This window comes from Apodemus sylvaticus, chromosome 12 (genome assembly GCF_947179515.1).
Source record: "Apodemus sylvaticus chromosome 12, mApoSyl1.1, whole genome shotgun sequence".
Lineage (NCBI taxonomy): Eukaryota > Metazoa > Chordata > Mammalia > Rodentia > Muridae > Apodemus > Apodemus sylvaticus.
The window spans coordinates 35437185-35460225 of record NC_067483.1 but is presented as its reverse complement, the minus strand read 5'-3'; positions in this window follow the sequence as shown (position 1 = coordinate 35460225).

Sequence of the window (23041 nt, the reverse complement as noted above, 5' to 3'; positions counted from 1 at the left end):
ACAGAAACAACAGAAAGCCCACATACACGTGGAAACTGAACAATACTCTACTCAATGATACCTTGGTCAAGGAAGAAATAAAGAAAGAAATTAAAGACTTTTTAGAACACAATGAAAATGAAAACACAACTTACCCAAATCTATGGGACACAATGAAAGCAGTGCTAAGAGGAAAACTCATAGCCCTGAGTGCCTCCAAAAAGAAAATGGAGAGAGCATACATTACCAGCTTAATGACACACCTGAAAGCCCTAGAACAAAAAGAAGCTATTTCGCAGAGGAGGAGTAGAAGGCAGGAAATCATCAAACTCAGGGCCGAAATCAATCAAGTAGAAACAAAGAGAACCATACAAAAAATCAACAATACCAGGAGCTGGTTCTTTGAGAAAATCAACAAGATAGATAAACCCTTAGCCAGAATGACCAAAGGGCACAGAGAAAGTATCCAAATTAACAAACTTAGAAATGAAAAGGGAGATATAACAACGGAAACTGAGGAAATCCAAAAAATCATCAGATCCTACTACAAGAGCCTATACTCAACACAACTGGAGAATCTGGAGGAAATGGACAATTTCCTTGACAGATACCAAATACCAAAATTAAATCAGGACCAACTAGACCATCTAAACAGTCCCATAATGCCTAAAGAAATAGAAGGAGTCATAGAAAGTCTTCCAACCAAAAAAAGCACAGGACCAGATGGCTTCAGTGCAGAATTCTACCAGACCTTCAAAGAAGAGTTAACACCAATACTCTTCAAACTATTCCACAAAATAGAAACAGAAGGAACACTACCCAATTCCTTCTACGAAGCCACAATTACGCTGATACCAAAGCCACACAAAGATCCAACAAAGAAAGAGAACTTCAGACCAATTTCCCTTATGAACATCGATGCAAAAATACTCAATAAAATTCTTGCCAACCGAATCCAAGAACACATCAAAACGATCATCCACCATGATCAAGTAGGCTTTATCCCGGGAATGCAGGGTTGGTTCAATATACGGAAATCCATCAATACAATCCACTACATAAACAAACTCAAAGAACAAAACCACATGGTCATTTCATTGGATGCTGAAAAAGCATTTGACAAAATTCAGCATCCCTTCATGCTTAAAGTCTTGGAGAGAACAGGAATTCAAGGCCCATACCTGAACATAGTAAAAGCAATATACAGCAAACCGGTAGCCAGCATCAAACTAAATGAAGAGAAACTTGAAGCAATCCCACTGAAATCAGGGACCAGACAAGGCTGCCCCCTTTCTCCTTATCTTTTCAATATTGTACTTGAGGTACTAGCTCGGGCAATTCGACAACATAAGGAGGTCAAAGGGATACAAATTGGAAAGGAAGAAGTCAAACTATCATTATTTGCAGACGACATGATCGTCTACCTAAGTGACCCAAAGAACTCCACTAGAGAGCTCCTACAGCTGATAAACAACTTCATCAAAGTGGCAGGTTATAAAATCAACTCAAGCAAATCAGTGGCCTTCCTATACTCAAAGGATAAGCAGGCTGAGAAAGAAATTAGGGAAATGACCCCCTTCACAATAGCCACAAACAGTATAAAGTATCTTGGGGTGACTCTTACCAAACATGTGAAAGATCTGTATGACAAGAACTTCAAGACTCTGAAGAAGGAAATGGAAGAAGACCTCAAAAAATGGGAAAACCTCCCATGCTCATGGATCGGTAGAATCAATATAGTTAAAATGGCCATTTTGCCTAAAGCACTATACAGATTCAATGCAATACCCATCAAAATCCCAACTCAATTCTTCACAGAGTTAGAAAGAGCAATTATCAAATTCATCTGGAACAACAAAAAACCCAGGATAGCTAAAACTATTCTCAGCAACAAAAGGAAATCTGGGGGAATCAGTATCCCTGACCTCAAGCAATACTACAGAGCAATAGTGTTAAAAACTGCATGGTATTGGTACAGTGACAGGCAGGAGGATCAATGGAACAGGATTGAAGATCCAGAAATGAACCCACACACCTATGGCCACTTGATCCTCGACAAAGAGGCTGAAAACATCCAATGGAAAAAAGATAGCCTTTTCAACAAATGGTGCTGGTTCAACTGGAGGTCAGCATGCAGAAGAATGCGAATTGATCCATCCTTGTCTCCTTGTACTAAGCTCAAATCCAAATGGATCAAGGACCTCCACATAAAGCCAGACACTCTGAAGCTAATAGAAAAGAAACTTGGGAAGACCCTTGAGGACATTGGTACAGGGAGAAAGTTTCTGAACAGAACACCAATAGCGTATGCTCTAAGAGCAAGAATTGACAAATGGGACCTCATAAAATTACAAAGTTTCTGTAAGGCAAAGGACACCATCAAGAGGACAAATCGGCAACCAACACATTGGGAAAAGATCTTCACCAATCCTACATCAGATAGAGGGCTAATATCCAATATATATAAAGAACTCAAGAAGTTAGACTCCAGAAAACCAAACAACCCTATTAAAAAATGGGGTACAGAGTTAAACAAAGAATTCTCACCTGAAGAACTTCGGATGGCAGAGAAGCATCTTAAAAAATGCTCAACTTCATTAGTCATTAGGGAAATGCAAATCAAAACAACCCTAAGATTTCATCTTACACCAGTCAGAATGGCTAAGATTAAAAATTCAGGAGACAGCAGGTGTTGGAGAGGGTGTGGAGAAAGAGGAACACTCCTCCACTGCTGGTGGGGTTGCAAATTGGTACAACCACTCTGGAAATCAGTCTGGCGGTTCCTCCGAAAACTGGGCACCTTACTTCCAGAAGACCCTGCTATATACCACTCCTGGGCATATACCCAGAAGACTCCCCACCATGTAATAAGGATACATGTTCTACTATGTTCATAGCAGCCCTATTTGTAATTGCCAGATGCTGGAAAGAACCCAGGTATCCCTCAACAGAAGAGTGGATGCAAAAAATGTGGTATATCTACACAATGGAGTACTATTCAGCCATTAGAAACAATGAATTCATGAAATTCTTAGGCAAATGGATGGAGCTAGAGAATATCATACTAAGTGAGGTAACCCAGACTCAAAAGGTGAATCATGGTATGCACTCACTAATAAGTGGATATTAACCTAGAAAACTGGAATACCCAAAACATAATCCACACATCAAATGAGGTACAAGAAGAAAGGAGGAGTGGCCCCTGGTTCTGGAAAGACTCAGTGAAACAGTATTCAGCAAAACCAGAACGGGGAAGTGGGAAGGGGTGGGTGGGAGGACAGGGGAAGAGAAGGGGGCTTGCGGGACTTTCGGGGAGTGGGGGGGGGCTAGAAAAGGGGAAATCATTTGAAATGTAAATAAATTATATCGAATAAGAAAAAAAAGAAAAAAAATAATAATAGTGCCTGAGGAACAATGTGCATCTACACATACATACGTACATTCTTGCATACACATGCATCTGCACATACGAGAACACACAGATCATCTTATATTTATATTCATAGCAGATTCAAAGCCCAAATTTCCATTTCCAAGTCCAGCTCAAATACCACTTGCTTCCAGAAACTTCTGAGCCACCAGGGAGCATGAATTGCTTCCGTTTATACTACTACAGTTTGTTACCCTGTCCTCTGGGGAACCCTCTTTACAATACCCTTTGGGTCTTCATGTCTATGTGGTCCATGCTCCATACCACAACTACTCTACCCTAGCTCTCAAACACTCACTCCTTCATGCCCAAGTTCATGATTGTCACTACTCACCTGTCTCCTCTGGCACGCTGCCTTTGTGCTTTAGGCTCACACAGTGTATTGGCCTTGACTGTCTGGAGAGCAGGCATGGGCAGAGTTTGTCAATATGCAATCTTTCCCTTGCTCCTCCTATTCCTCCTCACTACAGTGTCTTTATTTTTTTAATCTTTTTTTATTGAGTATCTTCTTCATTTACATTGCCAATGGTAAAACCTTTCCCAATTTCCCCCCTCCCAAAAGTCCTCCTCCCCAAATGATTCCCTATTCCTCCTCCCCACCCCTGCCTCAATGTATATGCCCCTCAACCCAACACACTCCCACCTTCCCCCCAACTCACCCCCCTTATCCGTTTCCCTTTGTTGGGTATGTACTCACTAATAAGCAGATGCTAGTCCAAAAGCTCAAAATAAAGAAGCTACAATTCACCCAGCACAGGAAGCTCAAGAAGGAATACTTAAGTGAGGGTTCTATGGTTCCTCTGAGAAAGGGAACAAAATACTCACAGGAGCAATAAGGGAGGCAATGTGTGGAGCAGAGTCTGAAGTAAACGCTACCCAGCGAGTGCCTTACCTGGGGATTCATCCTACAAATAGTCAGCAAACCCCGACACTACGATGAGAAGCGTGTACCAAAAGGAGCATGCCATGCTGTCTCCAGAGGGGCCCTGCCAGAGCCTTACAAATACAGAGGCAGAAACTAGCAACCAACTATTGGACTGATCTTGGAGTCCCCAACGGAGGATCTGGAGGGTGGTCTGGAGGAGCTGAAGGGGTTTATAGCCCCATGGAAAGAACAATGACTTCAGACACCCAGTCACCCCAAGACTACAGTGTCTTTACAAACTGCTTCGGAGCCACCCATTAGAGAGGAAAGTATCCTTTCTCCTCTGTAAGACAGGAGCACATCAGGGGTACTGAGATGTGCTCAGCATAGGTCATCCCATTAACAGAAAGTGCATAGATGAGCCTGCTCAGTACACCACTACTTTAATTCCAGATAAGGTCAGCCATTGCCAATCAAAGAAATAAATGAGATGAGGTTTGAAGGGCACAAAGGATAGTACACAATCTGAACGAACCTCATAGAAAAAATGATCAGCAATCCCAGAGAGCCTTTCTCTTTCACCAGTTTTACCTAAACCCACTCCTGTTGGGAAAGATGTTGAAAGACTTGGATATGACATGCTTGTATTTGGATTCTTTTTTTTGGGGGGGGGAGCGATTCTTGTTTGGAGGAGATGCATTTTAGTTAGGGTTTCTATTAATGTGAAGAGATGCTGTGACCATAGCAATTTTTCTAAAAGAAAGCACTCAATAAGTGCTGGCTTACATTGCAAAGTTTAGTACATTATTGTCATGGCTTGAAGCATGGTGGCACTCAGCCAGACTTGGTTCTGGAGGGGTAGCTGAGAGTTCTACATCCCTGTAAGCAGGAAGAAGAGAGGGGCACTGAAACCTCAATGCCCATCCCCAGTGACACTCTTCCTCCAACAAGACCAAGCAAATCCAACAAGGCCACTTGCCCTAATCCATTCAAATAATGGTACTCCTTATAAGCCTATGGGAACCATTTTTATTCAAACCACCACGAAATGTAAACATTTACCTGCTCTCCATAAGGTTCCAACCATAAACCAAAGTAGAATTTCACCAAAGCTCACCCTGGGAAACCAATGAGTTTACCGGGCTTACTTGCAAAGCATGGGTAAAAGACAATTAATTCACTTTTTGTGACTGCATAAGAGACCATGAAGTATTCACAATTGAAAGTCTTCACTCAGCATGAATGATGGCTTCCTCTTGGCTGAATGGAGGCCCTTGTCCATTAACTTCCAGCAGCCTAAATACTCTAATGCCTCTCGAGAGCCAGAAGGCAACCTGCAATTAGGGCAAAATTGAATACAAATGGCTGGGGAAGGTGGCTTGACCCTCAGGTATTATCCTCTTGTAAGGGAAAGTCAACAATCACATGGATGGACTATTGTTGCAAGCAGGCACAGCTAATCTGTTAAAGATAATAAAAGACCATAGTCTACAGTAGCATTTTCATGCACAAACTTTTTATGGGGACAGACTGCAAGGAAGTTTTAAACCTGTAATAATAATAACTATTATTTATTAGGAATATAGTCTATGCTGAAGCAATTAAAGTTGATATATATTAGCTTACTGAGCACATACAACAAACCTAGAGGAACATGTGTATTCTGTATGAAAATACAGAATCCAGATTAATCACCCTGCCCACAGGTCAAACCTGGAAAGGATAGTTTATGATTCCAAAGCTAACATCTTGGGGTTAACTAAATGGCTCTACCCTATGTGAGCATGAGGACCTGTGATTGGATCTCCACAACCCATTAAAATAAAAAAAAAAAGATGCAGTATCTCACAACTGCAATACCACCACTAATGTGGTTTGAATATGCTTGGCCCAGGGAGTGGCACTATTAGGAAGTGGCCTTGTTATAGTAGGTGTCCCCTTGTTGGAGGAAGTGTGTCACTTTGGGGGTGGACTTTGAGACCCTTCTCCTAGCCTCCTGGCATAACTCCTAGTCTCCAAGCATTCTTCAGAACAAGATGTAGAACTCTCAGTTCCTCCAGATCCATGCCCGCTTGGACACTGCTGTGCTTCCTGCCATGATGATAATGAACTAAACCTCGGAACCTATAAGCCAGCCCCAATTAAATGCTGTCCTTTACAAGAGTTGGCTCATAGTATCTCTTTACAGCGATGGAAACCCTAACTAAGCCAACTAGAGAGGTAGAGATGGGACTCCCTGGAACTTACTGGTCAGCCAGTCTAGCTAATCAGCCAGTGCTGGGTTCAATGGCAGACACTATCCCAACAAAACAAAAGAGCAATTGAGGAAGACACCCAATGTTAACCTCTGGCCTCCACATGCACATGCATGCACACATGTGCATAAAACATACAAGTTAATATCTTTTTAAACTTTATATTGATTCTTGTGAATTTTACATCATGCACCCCAGTACCACTCATCTCCCTATCCCTCCATGTTTGCAGCCTCCCCACAAAAGAAATCTTAAATACATACATACATACATACATACATACATAGAAAACATAAAAAATAAAATCTTGCTGTGGCATATCCTGATGTGTCATATATATATATACCCTTTCCCCATACAGCTTTACTTGCAAATGTTCATTGCATGAGTCATGGGTCTGGTTTGAGGCCACTGGATTCTGATACACTATCAATACTGGATCCTCACAGGGGCTCCTCTCAGATATCTTGTTGCTGCCCTATGTCATGGAGTTTCCGAAGATTTGATTCTGAGGAACTGGCCCCTTCACACACTCCAGCATTTCATAGATACTGTAGATGTTGGAATGGGTCAATTCAAAGCCCTGGATCTGAGCCTGGATGGTGGCTATGTTATTGAGCCACCAAATCTCCTGCTTGCTGCAGCCAGCAAAAGGGAAGATTGGAGCTCATGACCACAGGCCAGCTCTGCTGTACAGCTGCCCAGGCAAAGTACAGGTCCTGCTCTCCCAAGAGCTGCAGCCAGTGAGGGACAGCTCACCCCTTCTCCAGCCCTCAGGGAAGCTCTCAAATACTGTCCAGGAGAAGGGACGAGCAACATCTCCTACCTGCCACAGGCAGCAAGTGATAGGTCCATCTCTCACAATCCTGTGCTACCACAGGGGTGGGGGCAACTCTGTGTGGCCCTCAGACATTAAGATGGCCCCAGGAGGCAGTCCACATCAGGGATGTCCGCACAGACTCTGGTGGTAACGTGGGGCACAGTCATTGGCATGGACCCCTGATGTTTCAGAGCTATGAACCACATGGCCGTCAGTAGCACCATAGGCTGGACTCTCACCATAGCCTCAGATGCCAGCACAGACTTTTCACATCAGGCCGTTCCACACTACTCCAGATCCTCTTCTCTTCACAGTGTAAAAACCATTCCATTTCTCTTTCTCTCCCAACTCTCCATCACATTCTTGCTCTCCATAATGGCAGGTGTGCCCAGGTGTGCCTCTGGGTATCTTCTGCCACATGGCGATTGACAAGTCTCTGGGTTTCTTCAACATGCATACTCCACAAGTTAGCATCTTAGTCAACCCCCTAAGCCAACCGTTTCCATGTCCCTAATGTTCCAAGATTTTGTCAATCTTTATATTTTTGCCCTAAAATGTCAAAAATATCACCTGGACCTGGTCAATGCCTCTCTCTATGTACTGCCCTAATTCTGATCCAAGTCAGCTAGCCTGGACCACCACATGACCATCCCATGGATTACTCTGCCTCCATTTTTTCCCACCACATCCCATTTCTCCATATGAAAGCCTCCTTTAGCAAGAATCAGGTCTCACTACTCCTCTGAACTTTTCAAACTTTCCAAAGCATCCCATTGACTTCGGAATATAATCCTATGTTGACCCATAGACCATGACACCAATCACAATCAGACCTCTTTTTGAGCCTCAGATCCTTTGATCTTTCATTCTCCCCCAATACAACATTCTATGGCTTCCTTCAATTTCTTCCCCAGCCCTCCTTTGGGCATGGGCTTTGAGATCCTTCTCCTAGCTGCCTCCAGATCAACTTGTAGAACTCTCAGCTCCTCCAATACCATTCCTGCCTGGATGCTGCCATGCTCCTGCCTTGATGATAATGGACTGAGCCTCTGAACCTGTAAGCCAGCCCCAATTAAATGTCCTTTGTAAGAGTTGACATGGTCATGATGTCTGTTCATAGCAATGGAAACTCCAAGACAGAAGTTGGTACCAGAGACCAGGGTATTGCTATAATAGGCCTGACCATTATTTTGTTTGGATGAATGTGAATTTAGGGACTTCAGTTTGAAAGCCATGGAATGCTTTAATTAGGGCTTAATGGACCATCCTAATAGGAATATAGAAAACACTTATGCTGAGGGTGATTTAAACTATGAAGATTGTTTTTTTGTTTTGTTTTGTTTTGTTTTGTTTTGTTTTGTTTTGTTTTGGTTTGGTTTGGTTTGGTTTGGTTTGGATTGGTTTGGGTTTTTTTTGTTTTGTTTTGTTTTTTTGTTTGTTTGTTTGTTTGTTTGTTTGTTTGTTTGTTTTTGATATTTTGGTGAAGAACGGTGCTGCTTTTTGCCCTTATCTAAAGAATCTAGCTGAGGATAAAATAAAGACGGTTAAATTAATTTAATTGACAAAGGAAGTCTCAGAAAAACCCAGCACAGTCTTTGCCCTCTGGTTTACTCTTATCTTCATGTGTGTCCTGAACAACTAGAGTTGGGGAGGCAGGAAGAGCTGGTATCCCAAAAGCTGTGGCCTGTACATAGGATATGTTCTTCTAGCTGGACTGTCTTGTCTGACCTCAGTGGGAGAGGTTTTGGTTAACCTCACAAAGACTTGGTGTGCTAGGATGGAGGGATACCCAGAAGGGCCTCCATCCACTCAGAACAGAAGCGGAAGGAGTATGGGGAAAAGGATTGTGGGAGGGGGGTGACACGGAAGGGGCAGTGAGTGGGATGTAAAGTGAATAAGTTAATTAACTAACTAATTAATTTTTTTTTTAATGAAGTTTTTTTTTTTGATATAATTTATTTACATTTCAAATGATTTCCCCTTTTCTAGCCCCCCCCCCACTCCCCGAAAGTCCCGTAAGCCCCCTTCTCTTCCCCTGTCCTCCCTCCCACCCCTTCCCAGTTCCCCGTTCTGGTTTTGCCAAATACTGTTTCACTGAGTCTTTCCAGAACCAGGGACCACTCCTGCTTTCTTCTTGTATCTCATTTGATGTGTGGATTATGTTTTGGGTATTCCAGTTTTCTAGGTTAATAACCACTTATTAGTGAGTGCATACCATGATTCACCTTTTGAGTCTGGGTTACCTCACTTAGTATGATGTTCTCTAGCTCCATCCATTTGCCTAAGAATTTCATGAATTCATTGTTTCTAATGGCTGAATAGTACTCCATTGTGTAGATATACCACATTTTTTGTATCCACTCTTCTGTTGAGGGATACCTGGGTTCTTTCCAGCATCTGGCAATTATAAATAGGGCTGCTATGAACATAGTAGAGCATGTATCCTTATTACATGGTGGGGAATCCTCTGGGTATATGCCCAGGAGTGGTATAGCAGGATCTTCTGGAAGTGAGGTGCCCAGTTTTCGGAGGAACCGCCAGACTGCTTTCCAGAGTGGTTGTACCAATTTGCAACCCCACCAGCAGTGGAGGAGTGTTCCTCTTTCTCCGCACCCTCTCCAACACCTGCTGTCTCCTGAATTTTTAATCTTAGCCATTCTGACTGGTGTAAGATGAAATCTTAGGGTTGTTTTGATTTGCATTTCCCTAATGACTAATGAAGTGGAGCATTTTTTAAGATGCTTCTCCGCCATCCGAAGTTCTTCAGGTGAGAATTCTTTGTTTAACTCTGTACCCCATTTTTTAATAGGGTTGTTCGGTTTTCTGGAGTCTAACTTCTTGAGTTCTTTATATATATTGGATATTAGCCCTCTATCTGATGTAGGATTGGTGAAGATCTTTTCCCAATTTGTTGGTTGCCGATCTGTCCTCTTGATGGTGTCCTTTGCCTTACAGAAACTCTGTAACCTTATGAGGTCCCATTTGTCAATTCTTGCTCTTAGAGCATACGCTATTGGTGTTCTGTTCAGAAACTTTCTCCCTGTACCGATGTCCTCAAGGGTCTTCCCCAGTTTCTTTTCTATTAGCTTCAGAGTGTCTGGCTTTATGTGGAGGTCCTTGATCCATTTGGATTTGAGCTTAGTACAAGGAGACAAGGATGGATCAATTCGCATTCTTCTGCATGCTGACCTCCAGTTGAACCAGCACCATTTGTTGAAAAGGCTATCTTTTTTCCATTGGATGTTTTCGGCCTCTTTGTCGAGGATCAAGTGGCCATAGGTGTGTGGGTTCATTTCTGGATCTTCAATCCTGTTCCATTGATCCTCCTGCCTGTCACTGTACCAATACCATGCAGTTTTTAACACTATTGCTCTGTAGTATTGCTTGAGGTCAGGGATACTGATTCCCCCAGATTTTCTTTTGTTGCTGAGAATAGTTTTAGCTATCCTGGGTTTTTTGTTGTTCCAGATGAATTTGATAATTGCTCTTTCTAACTCTGTGAAGAATTGAGTTGGGATTTTGATGGGTATTGCATTGAATCTGTATAGTGCTTTAGGCAAAATGGCCATTTTAACTATATTGATTCTACCGATCCATGAGCATGGGAGGTTTTCCCATTTTTTGAGGTCTTCTTCCATTTCCTTCTTCAGAGTCTTGAAGTTCTTGCCATACAGATCTTTCGCATGTTTGGTAAGAGTCACCCCAAGATACTTTATACTGTTTGTGGCTATTGTGAAGGGGGTCATTTCCCTAATTTCTTTCTCAGCCTGTTTATCCTTTGAGTATAGGAATGCCACTGATTTGCTTGAGTTGATTTTGTAACCTGCCACTTTGCTGAAGTTGTTTATCAGCTGTAGGAGCTCTCTAGTGGAGTTCTTTGGGTCACTTAGGTAGACGATCATGTCGTCTGCAAATAATGATAGTTTGACTTCCTCCTTTCCAATTTGTATCCCTTTGACCTCCTTATGTTGTCGAATTGCCCGAGCTAGTACCTCAAGTACAATATTGAAAAGATAAGGAGAAAGGGGGCAGCCTTGTCTGGTCCCTGATTTCAGTGGGATTGCTTCAAGTTTCTCTCCGTTTAGTTTGATGCTGGCTACCGGTTTGCTGTATATTGCTTTTACTATGTTTAGGTATGGGCCTTGAATTCCTGTTCTCTCCAAGACTTTAAGCATGAAAGGATGCTGAATTTTGTCAAATGCTTTTTCAGCATCCAATGAAATGACCATGTGGTTTTGTTCTTTGAGTTTGTTTATGTAGTGGATTGTATTGATGGATTTCCGTATATTGAACCAACCCTGCATTCCCGGGATAAAGCCTACTTGATCATGGTGGATGATCGTTTTGATGTGTTCTTGGATTCGGTTGGCAAGAATTTTGTTGAGTATTTTTGCATCGATGTTCATAAGGGAAATTGGTCTGAAGTTCTCTTTCTTTGTTGGATCTTTGTGTGGCTTTGGTATCAGCGTAATTGTGGCTTCGTAGAAGGAATTGGGTAGTGTTCCTTCTGTTTCTATTTTGTGGAATAGTTTGAAGAGTATTGGTGTTAACTCTTCTTTGAAGGTCTGGTAGAATTCTGCACTGAAACCATCTGGTCCTGTGCTTTTTTTGGTTGGAAGACTTTCTATGACTCCTTCTATTTCTTTAGGCTTTATGGGACTGTTTAGATGGTCTAGTTGGTCCTGATTTAATTTTGGTATTTGGTATCTGTCAAGGAAATTGTCCATTTCCTCCAGATTCTCCAGTTGTGTTGAGTACAGGCTCTTGTAGTAGGATCTGATGATTTTTTGGATTTCCTCAGTTTCCGTTGTTATGTCTCCCTTTTCATTTCTAAGTTTGTTAATTTGGATACTTTCTCTGTGCCCTTTGGTCAGTCTGGCTAAGGGTTTATCTATCTTGTTGATTTTCTCAAAGAACCAGCTCCTAGTTTTGTTGATTTTTTGTATGGTTCTCTTTGTTTCTACTTGATTGATTTCGGCCCTGAGTTTGATGATTTCCTGCCTTCTACTCCTCCTGGGTGAAATAGCTTCTTTTTGTTCTAGGGCTTTCAGGTGTGTCATTAAGTTGGTAATGTATGCTCTCTCCATTTTCTTTTTGGAGGCACTCAGGGCTATGAGTTTTCCTCTTAGCACTGCTTTCATTGTGTCCCATAGATTTGGGTATGTTGTGTTTTCATTTTCATTGTGTTCTAAAAAGTCTTTAATTTCTTTCTTTATTTCTTCCTTGACCAAGGTGTCATTGAGTAGAATATTGTTCAATTTCCACGTGTATGTGGGTTTTCTGTTGTTTCTGTTGCTATTGAAGACCACTTTTATTCCATAGTGATCAGATAGGAGGCATGGGATTAGTTCTATCTTTTTATATTTGTTGAGGTCTGTCTTGTGACCAATTATATGGTAGATTTTGGAGAAGGTACCATGAGGTGCTGAAAAAAAGGTATATTCTTTTGTTTTAGGATAGAATGTTCTATATATATCAGTTAAGTCTAATTGGTCCAAAGCTTCAATTAGTTTCATTGTGTCCTTGTTTAGTTTCTGTTTTCCTGATCGGTCCATTGAGGAAAGTGCAGTGTTGAAGTCACCCACAATTATTGTGTTAGGTGTAATGTGTGCTTTGAGTTTTAATAGAGTTTCTTTTATGAAAGAGGGTGCCCTTGCATTTGGAGCATAGATGTTCAGGATTGAGAGTTCTTCTTGTTGTATTTTTCCTTTGACCAGCAAGAAGTGTCCCTCAGAGTCTCTTTTGATGACTTTGGGTTGAAAGTCAATTTTATCTGATATTAAAATGGCTACTCCAGCTTGTTTCCTGAGACCATTTGCTTGTAAAATTGTCTTCCAGCCTTTTACTCTAAGGTAGTGTTTGTCTTTGACCCTGAGGTGTGTTTCCTGTAAGCAGCAAAATGTAGGGTCCTGTTTACGTATCCAGTCAGTTAGTCTGTGTCTTTTTATTGGGGCATTGAGTCCATTGATGTTAAGAGATATTAAGGAATAGTGATTGTTACTTCCTATCATTTTTGACGTTATTTTTTAATTTTGATTGCTTAACTTCTTTTGGGTTTGATGAAAGGTTACTATCTTGCTTTTTTCAGGGTGGAGTTTCCCTCCTTGTATTGGTGTTGTCCTCCTATTATCCTTTTTAGGGCTGGGTTTGTGGATAGATATTGGGTGAACTTGGTTTTGTCGTGAAATATCTTAGTTTCTCCATCTATGGTGATTGAGAGTTTTGCTGGATATAGTAGTTTTGGTTGGCATTTGTGTTCTCTTAGAGTCTGCATGAGATCTGCCCAGGACCTTCTAGCCTTCATAGTCTCAGGTGAAAAGTCTGCTGTGATTCTGATAGGTCTTCCTTTATATGTTACTTGGCCTTTTTCTCTTACTGCCTTTAGTATTCTTTCTTTGTTTAGAACATTTGGTGTTTTGATTATTATGTGACGGGAAGTATTTCTGTTCTGGTCCAGTCTGTTTGGAGTTCTGTAGGCTTCTTGTATATTCATGGGCATCTCTCTCTTTAGGTTAGGGAAGTTTTCTTCCATAATTTTATTGAAGATATTTGCTGGCCCTTTAAGTTGTAAATCTTCACTCTCATCTATGCCTATAATCCTTAGGTTTGGTCTTCTCATTGTGTCCTGGATTTCCTGGATATTTTGGGTTACAAGCTTTTTGCACTTTGCATTTTCTTTAACTGTTGAGTCCATGGTTTCTATGGAATCTTCAGCATCTGAGATTCTTTCTTCTATCTCTTGTATTCTGTTGTTGATATTTGCATCTCTGTCCCCTGATTTCTTCCCAAGGCTTTCTATCTCCAAAGTTGTCTCCCTTTGAGTTTTCTTAGTTGTTTCTACTTCTGATTTTAGATCCTGGATGGTTTTGCTTAGCTCCTTCCCTTGCATGTTTGTGTTTTCCTGTAATTCTTTAAGAGATTTTTGTGTTTCCTCTTTCATGAGCTCAGCCTGTTGACCAAAGTTCTCCTGTATTTCTTTAAGAGATTTTTGTGTTTCGTCTTTCATGACCTCAGCCTGTTGAGCAAAGTTCTCCTGTATTTCTTTAAGTGTTTTTTGCATTTCCTCCTTGTTGGCTTTTGTATTCTCCTGGATTTCTTTCAATGATTTTTGTGTTTCCCTTGCAAGGGCTTCTAACTTTTGATCCATTTTCTCCTCAATGGCCTTCATGTGTTCCTGTACCAGCATCATGACCAGTGATTTTAAATCCAAATCTTGTTTTACTGGTGTGATGGGGTATCCAGGACTTGCTGGTAGAGGAGAATTTGGTTCAGATGTTGCCATATTGCCTTGATTTCTGTTAGTGACGTTTCTGCGTTTGCCTTTTGCCATCTAGCTCTCACTGGTGTTACTTGGTCTTGTCAGTGCTGGACTCACCAGTGCAAGCTGCCCCTTCCCCGTTGGCCTCTGGTGCACAGCTTACACTCTGCACTGCCTATAGACAGGGTGCTGTTGTCCAGGCTGTTCAGATCCCGAAGCAGGCACCTGAAGGCTCCCGCTGGGGCCCGCAGGATTTATTGGAGCACACCGACTTCTCCCAGCTGGCCGCCCGGAAGCCCCCACTAGCCTCTTGAGGGACCTGGAGATGTGGCGGCCACCCAGGCTGATCTGAAGCGGAGAGAGTTGGGCTGGGGGCTTCTGCCTGAGGCCTTGCCCCAGATTGTGTCTGTGGACCAGGTGGAACCCGTGTGCACCCCCAGGGAGCTCCGAAGGTGAATGTTGCTGTGACCTCCCCTGTGCTCCGCTCACTCCGCTGGGCAGCCGATTTCCCCAACCGGGCTGGCGCACACTAGGTTAGCCTTGTCGCCTGGGCCCTGAGTCCAGGCAAACGCCTGGGAGGCCAAGGTCCGAGCAAAGTTCCCCTAGGGCTATGTCTGTTATTTGGGTCCGCCAGGTGACCCGGATGGCGGGCGTGCGCGTCCGCGCTCCGCGAAAGCACCGGGAGAGTCTGTTGTGCTAATAACCTCCTGGGCTGGTTGACACACAGATGGCCCACCAAGCCGCCCAGTTCTTGGGGTCAGTCCTGTGCCTTTTGGGGCCTAGACCCCCGTTTTGTTAGCCTCAGGCTACGCTTGTTAGCAGTCTCTGCCCTCCCGAGCACTCTGCCTCCTGTAGGCAAAATGGCGGCGCGTGCACCGGCCGGGGCAAAAAAAAAAAAAAAAAAAACTCCTGGCTGGGTTGGCGCCCCGATGGCCACTCGAACAGCCCAGGGCCTGGGTGCAGGCCAACGCCCGTCTGGCTCCGACCCCTGCGGTGTTGGGCCTAGGATTATGTTTGTGTACCTCGGTCTGACAGATCTCTGGAGCCCGGGATCAAGATGGCGGTGAGTCTCTCCTGACTGGCGGGCAGCCGAGTTCTGAAGTGGCTTCCGTGCAGCGAAAGGCTCCGCAGAACCGCAGTTGCTTGCCGCCCGGCTGGTCAGCGAAGGTCAGTGGTCGTGGGCGCAGGGCCTAACTGGACCCTGTGTCGCCTTGGTTCCACCGCTGATGGCCCTTCAGCTGGAGCAGCCACTGCTACTAATTAATTTTTTAAAAAGCACTTTTACCAATTGGACCTTTTGAAAGTGTCCAACATCAAATCAAGACACCCTCTGACTTTAAGCCCTATATCCTTGATCTCTGAGGCAATCTAATAAATATCTCTGCTTGTTTGCTAAATCAATGAACAAATGATCTGTTTATCTGGCAGGAGGGGACTGGTAAGAGCCGGGGGTTGGTAGGGGAGACAAGACATCCTATGTATGAGAGTAGGTGAAGATGTTTCTATTGCCAGCAGTCAGCATCTCGGGTCTTCTTCCATCACTTGCCACCTTAAATTTTGACACAGTCTCACTAAGACTGGATCTCACCAGTTTTACAGGACTGGGTGGCCCCACACCCCAGGGAACAATCTTTCCCTACTTCCCCAGTTCTGAGATAATAAGTGTGCCCAACTATTTTTTTATCATAGGAATCAAACTTGAGACCTTTTATTCACTTACACAACAAGCATTTTATTTGCCAACTAAGCCAAACTCCAAGCTCTGTTTTTTATTGTGTTTATACAAGTAACTCATGTTCCCTTGAAGGGGTGTCTTTGAATACATTTTGAAGAAACTGCATGGACAAAAAGATCTTGGAATTTGTTCACAGAGCCAGTCTTGAAGCTTATTGAGACCAGGCCAGGTACTTCCATAGTTGGAAGAAAGGGACATTTTTAATGGCCAATGAGAGCTTGGAAATGATTAAATCCTTGTTTAGACAATAGACAGGGGTGCTTAGCAGACATGCACATCTTGGGAAGCTATCTACTTAAGGAATATCTATCACTATGTGATGCCAGAAGACCAATAAAGCCTTACCCAAAAGATGATCACTCTTCCAAGGTGGTTGTATCCATCCCCCAGCCTCCTCTAGTACAACATATGTAAACCAACAAATTCCAAATGCTTTCGTCTGCTTAGTCTTGACAACAATCTTTCTTTGGCCCTGCACATCCATCTTTGAGGGCCTTTCCATCTTATAGGTTGTCTCTAAAGATGCCCTATCTCACCATAGCAGGGCTGTTTGCGGACTGTCTTAGAGAACACTTTAGACATCGGTTGACCATACTCTGCCTACACTGTAACAGTCTTCAATTTTCATTTATCATTTATTAAATTCAAGTTTCTCCAGCAAAGAAACTCCTTTGTGTCTCCCTCCTTCTCATCTGTCACCTCTCCCATTTCCCAGATCTTTATTTAAACTGTTGATAGAAATTTCCCCCCCTTGATGAATTTTGATCTCATTTTTTGAACAACAGCATACAGTACATAATTCTTGTCTCCAAGTTCTTACTGACTCTCCCTAAATTGCATTCTCAGGAGGAACAGGCTCATTTCTCCCAGTTGAGTCTATTTAGTCAATACAGGGTCAAAAAGCCTGGGATATTGAGATTTATGGGAGCTCCTGCATACAGTTCCACAGTAAATTCCTCTAATACATCTACACACATTACAGAGCTAGATTCTGCTTTTCTGGCCCTTGTAACAGCAGATGTTGACAAAAAGCGCTATCTCTCTATCAGCACCACACCCTGCTAAACTTTGGTGAGTTCAGAACACAGATTTCTGGGAGATTTCGGTTTGAGTTTTTGCTTGGTTGCTTCTGCTCAACTCCACGAGTTCAGTATTTGCTTCCTTCTGAAGGAAAGCAGGGGAAAATAGCCTTTTTATTGGTGAAGTCTTACAGTCTCAGTGTCTTACCAAAAATAAATCCTACTTTCATCCCTCCCAAGACCATACACTAAGAGACCACACCTCATGGTTCTGTCACCAAACTTTATTTCACAGTCATTCTCATCAATATCCTTTCTGCTCAGCTAGGAGAATAAGTAAGAAAGGGGTAGCACATCTCAAAGAATCTGCCTTATGGTCAGAATTCTACAATCTCCCATGAGATGGAAAACAGGGGGGGCAGAATTAAAGATGGGGTGCTTCTGTGCACACTTTACCCTACAGTACATCATTATATAATGTCCTAAAAGACATCATCCTGAGATCCTGACATAAGGTACTATGTGATGACATCATAATCTAGAAACTTCTGGAAACATGGTAAATCAATATACTCAACAACTCTTCAAAATATTATCAAGCTAACCAATAACTCAAAATCATCTAAATAGCATTGTCAATAAACAGGGAATAAATGTCATCGTACTCCTACGTTTAGTTGAGGATTTGGTTTGTAAATCAAGCTTTGTATGGAGATCTGATCTCTGGGCATTGAGAAAGATGGAATTATATTGTCATCTTTTGCAAACCAAAGCTCAACTCAACCTAATATGCATTTCCTAAGTACTTATCCTGATCAGTATATCCTGATGGTATAGACCCAAAAATGAATATGACAGTCTGCAACGACAAAGAGTCCCTGATCGATATGGATAAACAACAACAAATAACTAAATACTATTTGATTGTGAGGTAGTAGGTGTCAGTGGGTAGAAAGGTGCAGAGGACTCAGAAGGACTTTTCACCTACAGAAGAATTCTGAAGATGTAACAACAGCAAGAAGCAGCACTCAGACTGCCGGTCTAAGAAGTCTATAATCCTTACCCAAAGTGAGCACAGTGGAGCACACCCAGTCAAACATTTCAAGAATTGCCCTCAAAAGTCAAAAGGATATCAATTATGACAAAAATTAAAATGAGTCTTTGAATCATCAAAGCACAAATATGTGATGTGTGTCTGTGTGTGTGCATTTGTGTGTAAATGTGTGAGTGTGCATGTACATACTTGATAGAAGTACCCAGAACCAACATAGGATGAGAACTACCCCTGCAAGATGTTCTGTGATACACACACACACACATACACACACACACACACACACACACACACACACACACACGAGATAGATAGATAGATAGATAGATAGATAGATAGATAGATAGATAGATAGATAGATAGATAGATGCATGGATGGACAGACAGACAGACAGAAAGATAGATTTAATTGTAAAATTAAAATAAGACTGAGAATGGAGAGGAAATGGATTGCCTCCAGTGGATAGATTAATATTAAAAACTGACAGCCTCTTATGGCTATTTTAGTAAGGAGAGTGCAATGAATCAATGCTTTCAAAGCTCAGAAGAAAAAAATTACTTTGAATCCAAAGTCTATACCAAGCTAAATTCAAGGGCAAAAAGAAGACATTTACAGATATGCATTAACTCGTGAAGTTTGCTTCTACACTTTCTGCAATAGCTGTTGAGAAAAGTCCACTAGAACAAAGTTGAGGAAAAAAATGACTAAATTAAAGGTCAGATATAAGAGTTGAGCTGGAGAGATGGCTCAAATATCTCCAGATTAAGAGTGTTTGCTGCTTCTACAGAGGATCCAGTTTGGTTCCCAAGCATCTACATGTAGCCTTTCAAACTTCTGTAACTCCAGCTCTAGGGGGCCCAATGCTTTCCTCTAACTCCTGCAAGTACACACATGATGCCCATACATACATGCAGACAAACATTCAAACACATAAAGTAAAATGAAAGTTTTTAATATATATTATATATGTATATATATATATATATGTATGTGTGTGTGTATGCACACACTATAGGTAGATAGATAGATGATAGATAGATAGATAGATAGATAGATAGATAGATAGATAGATAGATGATTCCAGAAACAATATAACCAACTTAAAATAATGAAAGAAATTACCAGGCAAAGAGGAGACTTAAAAGACTCTAGGGAATTTTAAAGTAGTTATTTTGAAAAGCTGAATATTTATCCATATTCTATAATTCAAATCTGTGCTGTCTTTAGCAATAAGATCTTAGCATCAGGCTCTTGAGAGTAAGAGTACCCAAGAGCTCTGGCAGTAGCTTGTGATGTTTGGGGGCGGGGGGTCAGTGAGTCCTCAATAGCCAACAATTTCAAAAGACAGCTTTTTGCAGGCACTAAACATTTTATTTGTTAGCCTGTGGTGTCTAGTAAGGGCACTGTAGACTCATTAAAGGGTAACTTTGTTAACTCTTTATTTTTTCATAGAAGAAGTAGTTTATTGTGAAGGTTACAGTTTCAGAAGGCTACACTCCTAAGACAATCATGGTGGGGAGCATGGCATCAGGCAGGCAGCTATAAAGCTGGACCAGCAGCTGGGAGCTTTCATTTTTAATAGATCTTTTTCATATACTACATTCTGATTATGATTTCCCCTCCCACAGTTCCTCCCATATCTTCATCTCCTCCTCACCCACCTAAGTCCATACCCTATCTATCTATCTACCTATCTATCTAATTCTCTATCTCTATCTCATTAAAATCAGGCAGCTTAAAATAATAATAATAATAATAATAATAATAATAATAATAATAATAATAATATGATAAAAATAAAAACAATCTAAGGGGCCAAAGAAAAAGCACAAGAAACACATATGGACACAGAGACATACATATTTGCACACACATAAATTCCATAAAAACACAAAACCAGAAGTCATAATATTTATGCAAAAGACCTGTAATGTTTAAAAACAATCCCAGAGACAAACTCCAAATATGCCCTCGAGCTTGTTTTTGTATGGGCATGGAGCCTGTCTTTCAGTGTTGTTTGCATACCCAGTGAAACTCTATTAGAGAAAGAATTGCCTCTGTACGCAGTTATCAATTGGAGATAGCTTCTGGGTTAGGGATGGGGACTTTTGTCTACTTCCCCTTTCAGCACTGGGACTCCATCTGGTTTAGACCTGTGAAGTCCCTGTGCATGTTATCACAGTGTCTGTGAGTTCATAGATGCATCAGCCCCATTGTGTTTAGATGGCTTTGCTCCCTTGGTGTCTTCCATTCCCACTGACTCACGCAACCTTTACACCTCTCCCACACAGTTCCTGAGTCTTGAGGAGTTGATAGAGACATCCCATATAGGGATGAGTGTCCCAAGGTCTCTCACTCTCTGTCTAGCTGTGGGACTCCATGTTATTTTCATCTACTGTAGGAAAAGGCTTTCTCTGATGATGGCTGAGCAAGACATTGATTTATGAGTGCAGCAGAATGCCGGCGGGGGCCATTTTATTGCTAGATGCCTTTAGCAGAAGAATCATATTTGATTTTCCGCTAGGTCAGTGGCATATTTAGTCTCAGGTTCTTGGCCACTCATGCAGTGTCCATCTCAGAGTGAAACTTGATCCAATCAGATAGAGATTGGTTACTCTCACAACTTTTGTGCCACTATTTCAGCAGTGTATCTTGTATGCAGATCACCATTGTAAATCATAGGGTCTGAGAAGGTCTCCTCTGGTAGAATGCAGAGTACCTTCTAGTACCATGCACATTAGTCAGTAAGGGTGAAGGCTCTAGGTAGGTACCAGCTCAACTGCTCTGTGTTCAATTAGTTATATGAGTATCTTCAGTGATTGGGCCTTAACATCAGATTGTAGAGGACAACCAATACCTTGACAATAGTATGGGTTCTTGGAGGGTTCCAGTAGGGCCCCTTTGGCCTACAACTAGATTAGGCATAACCCATTCTCCACACTTGGGGTTTCATTTGGTGGCAAGAGATGTTTACTTGAAGTTTTGTCTCCCCTGTTATTTGGCAATTATAATTTAGCTTTCTTTCATATATATATATATATATATATTACTGTATTAGGTTTCTATACAACTCCACAAATGAACCTTAGTTTTAACTACCCCTTCCCCATATTTCCTCCCTTATCCACCTCTTCCCTGTTTGATTTTTCTGTTGAAGAGCACCCCCATCTATTCATAACTATTCTATTTCCCCTCCCTAGGGAGATCCTTCCCTCTCCCACTAGTCCCTTACTCTATAACTAACCTATGAGGTTATACAAATAGTAGCCTGTTTTTCAAAGACTTAACAGCTAACATCCACATATAAGCAAACACATGCCATATTTGTCATTTTGGATTTGGGTTACTTCCCTCAAGATGATTTTTTGTAGCTTCATCCATTTGCCTGCAAATTTCATGATTTCCATTTAACAATTGAGAAATAGTCCATTGTATAAATGGACGAATTTTTTAATCCATTCATTAATTGATAGACATTTAGACTGTTCCCAATTTCTGGCTATTGTGAATAGAGTAAAACGAAGCGTGGTTGAGAAAGTTTCTCTGTAGTATGATGTAGAGTCCATTGGGTATATGACCAAGAGTATTATAGCTGGATCTTGAGGTATAGAGCTTGATCTTGGTCTATTCCTAGATTCCTGAGAAACCACCACACTGATTTCCATAGGATCTGTAAAAGTTTTTACTTCCACCAGCAATGGATGAATGTGTCAATTCTTTTTCTATGTGAGTATGTATATATCTAAGAAATTTTCTACAGAAGTATGTTTTAGAAGTAGCACAAACATCATAGAAGAAAACAACCACTTTCTGGTGGGATCTAATTCTCACTTCACAAAATGAAGTTCTTATTTGTGTATGATTCTAGGGCCAACAACATTTGGCTAGACAAGTCATGGGCCCCAGAAAAGAATTTATGACTATTACTTTGCTAGACAGACATAGTTTTAAATCAATTTTGAATGATTTGTTGCTACATTCACAGATTAGTGTCTCTGTCAACCCTCATCAGAGAAGCTACTTCTTGCAGCATAAGGCAATTACAATGAAACACTGTGGAACAGTCACTCCTTAATTGGACATCTACACAGCAGGGTAGCAATACATTTGAAAAAAAGGCACAGCAGTTGTGACAGTACACACAAGGCCTGCACATTATATCAAGCCAGACAAAATCCCAGCATGGAAAAAGGATATGTACACAAAGTCCCACCCCTAGATATGAATCTTTTGGCAATTGATAGCTGCTGGGAGAGGGAGAGTCTGTTTCCTTTAAGAAGCATCAGAAGACCACCCATCCAAGAGTATATGGGCAGCACAAGTTAGACGTAAAAAAGAGGATACAATATGTTGAGTAGGTGGGGATGGGAGACTGGATTTGGGAGGGTTCAAAAATGAAGTGAATGTGCTCAAAACATATTATGTAAAATTCTCCAAACACTAATTTTAAAAATGAAAAATAAAGATTAAAAAATCTAACATAGCCAGCAAGATGGTTTAGTGGGTAAAGACAGTGGTCACTAAGGTTGATAACCTGAGTTCAGTTTCCTCGCCCCACAGGTGGAAAGAGAGCATCAACTCCTGCAAGTTGTCCTCTGACCTCCACACATTTGCACACATACACA